This window comes from Xenopus laevis, chromosome 3L (genome assembly GCF_017654675.1).
Source record: "Xenopus laevis strain J_2021 chromosome 3L, Xenopus_laevis_v10.1, whole genome shotgun sequence".
Classification (NCBI taxonomy): domain Eukaryota; kingdom Metazoa; phylum Chordata; class Amphibia; order Anura; family Pipidae; genus Xenopus; species Xenopus laevis.
This window is the reverse complement of record NC_054375.1, coordinates 148,863,125-148,866,437: the sequence shown is the minus strand read 5'-3', so window position 1 is coordinate 148,866,437 and position 3,313 is coordinate 148,863,125.

The following is a 3,313-nucleotide window of genomic DNA, read 5'->3' as shown; positions in this document are numbered from 1 at the left end:
ATCCACATCACTATCTGCTGTTTGTCTTCTTCCTGAGCAAACAAACCTTTGTAATGCAGACCTTTCCAGAACTCACAGACAGAAATGGCAAATACATCCAACAATTACTCGTTTATCCCTCGCCCTCCCCTCCATGCTACCAGATTTACAAACACAGTGCAGGGAGCAAAGCACAGTCTTTGGATCCAAATCACCATGTTTTTTACCCCCCTGGAATTCTGGTGCAAGTTCCCTAGTATGGCCATATTCCCTACTGGAGAGCCAGACCATTGCATGGCATGTTACCCGTGGGGGGTACAAGTGTATCCCCTCCACACACAGCTCCAGATCTAACTGGGCACACACACATCTAACTGTTTGTTTAGAGAGGTCAGTTATTCTCCTTGAAGAGTGCCAAGATCTGCTACAATACTTTGCAGGCGCCCACCATTAGAATTCTGATGCTTTGTGGGTAAACAAATGTTATTTCTCGTGGCTATGAATGCCTAGTGTACATAACTGAGCCCTGCTGGTTATGTGCAGGTCTTTTCCCTTACAAAATGAGTGTTACAGAATAATGCCCTCCTTGTGCGTTTAATAGGCTGAGCCTCGGTGTGTGGAAACAGCTCACGGGTTTTATAGAGAGTATTAAAGTACTAAATACTAATCTGGAACAAGCATCTCGGCCAGACTGAAGATCCTCAATGCCCTATTGTAGCCTGGTCATTAGTGCTGTGTGCAACAAATCCTTTCCTATATACCCACATCCCATTACATTATTCATGGACAGCTATGGGGGGCATTTGTGCAGGCACGGATTTGTGGCAAGGCCACATAGGCCCGGGCCTAGGGCGGCACAATTTTTGGGGGCGGCATGCCGCCCAGCCGCTCTGTGGGGAGCCTGTGCTCCCCATTGCTCCGGCGCTCGCACGCTGGTGCTTATGCGCCAGCGTGTGGTAGTGCGGGCGGGCACTAGGACCGCGCGGAGTGCATGGCCTGGGGCGCCCGCCCAGCGAATCTGGCGCTGCATTTGTGCCAAGCTGAAACCCTTGCCTAAAGCTGGCCATACCAAGATCTCTCCCGGATATGCCTACCTTGAGGTGGGCGATATCGGGCTGATCCGATCATAGGCCCTAGGGCTCAATGATCGGATCGCAATGAGAAGAATATGGGCAGTCGGATCAACGAACCAATGCGGTCCTGATCGACATCTGCCCGACTTTCTATAGGGAGCCTTTGATTAAGTATCTGCGGATATACGAAACGCGTAACGCTATGCCTTAATAGAACCAAGAACCAAGTGCCTGCTCAACTACAATACGAGTTTTCTAACACCCACCTACTGTCATCGGCCCGAAATGTGTGTGTGAGGGGCTCACCGTCACTTGTGATTCCAGATGTCCTGCATAGAGAAAAGTTTTGATGGCAAAGAACACTTGCACATTGTTGGTAGATCTTGCAAATAGAAGGTAACAGTTCCCACTAGCATTGAGGTACCCATAGACGTAGAGATCCGCTCATTTTTCTCCCCGATATGCCCACATTGAAGTGGGCAATATCGGGCCCAACCGATTGTGGGCACTGGGGCCCAACGTTCGGATCAGAACGAAGGCCAAACAGGAGGTCAGATCGAGGGACAGTATCAATGAAAAGATGCGGCCGCGATCTGACGAGACTTTCTAACCTTTTAAAGTTGGCATCTTGCTGACTTTAAGCCAGATATCGATCGGGAAAGCCTGTCGGACAGCTGCCCCAGTCATTTGACTTGTGCCTGCACTTTAGGATGGAACTACTTTCTGGCAGGCTGTTATTTCTCCTACTCAATGTAACTGAATGTGTCTCAGTGGGACCTGGATTTTACTATTGAGTGCTGTTCTTAGATCTACCAGGCAGCTGTTATCTTGTGTTAGGGAGCTGTTATCTGGTTACCTTCCCATTGTTCTGTTGTTAGGCTGCTGGGGAGGGGGGGGAAGGGAGGGGGTGATATCACTCCAACTTGCAGTACAGCAGTAAAGAGTAATTGAAACTTATCAGAGCACAAGTCACATGACTGGGGGCAGCTGGGAAATTGACAATATGTCTAGCCCCATGTCTGATTTGAAAATTAAATATAAAAAAATCTGTTTGCTATTTTGAAAAATGGATTTCAGTGCAGAATTCTGCTGCAGCAGCACTATTAACTGATGCGTTTTGAAAAAAAACATGTTTTCCCATGACAGTATCCCTTTAAAGATAATTAGGGTTGCCACCCGGCCGGTATTTTACCTGCCTATCCGGTAAAACACCTGCCGGGGCCAGTATTACAAATTTACCGGCAATGTAGCTGCCGTAATTTGTAATACCATTTACAAAAGCCCTTGCCCGTCGGTGAATACATACATTTTCTTCATCTTTGGGCGATGTGGCCCCGCCCCTTTTTGTGGCACAGCCGCCGGCTCCGCCCCTTTTGCATCATGGCCCGCCCCTTAATTCCTGCCCCACCACTGGCCGGTATTTTTTTTTTTTTTTAAAGGTGGCAACCCTAAACATAATATTTGGAAGCCTTCATGGAACACCTTTTTTGCAGGAAGTGAGCAAAGCACTTACTCCTGTCTCTTCAGTAGGAGAGATAGACAATAAGAAGTGCTTATAATATCCTCTGAGCTTGGACCTGGACAAAGACCTGTGTGATAATAACAGCTTTGATGTTGATGATGGTAAGAGGGAATACTGCCGCAATGCTCTGTGTGCCTTATTACATACAGTTCCTTTGACAGATAATATCCTACTTTGGAAGGTATTGTAGATGCAACACTGTATGTATTCATGGATAGGGTGGGGCTTGATGTAGCTTATTGGATGAGTGAATGGGGTAACAGAGGACAGACCCGGGTTAGCAGTAATGTGTGGGTCAACAAAAAGTCGATCCGGCCCAGACTTGGCCGGCACTTCTGTTTATAGACTGGCGCCTGACCCGCCCATCTCTGATGTCATGAAAGGGGACGGACATCTAGAAACAAACAATTCTGGAAAAAGAAGTCGGCACAGGTAGGTCGGCTGTGTGTAAGTCGGACCAAACCTGCCTGATCTGTGGTTTCCGTGGGTTTCAGACTGGCCAGCGCATCATTACAGGTTAGATAAAAGTTAATTATATAGAACACTATGCTACCAGAGGTTTATGGTTCCCCAAAAAAAGATACTAACCCTTCTAAAACTAAGAACCCTAAATATTCTGGTTCCTGAAATATTCTGGTGAATCTTGTCTTGTTTTCCCTGCTCTGTTTCTTCCCTGCTCCTTGTTACTCCTGATTTTTGGATTTCCCGGTATTGACCTGAGCCTGTTTTTGACCTTGTA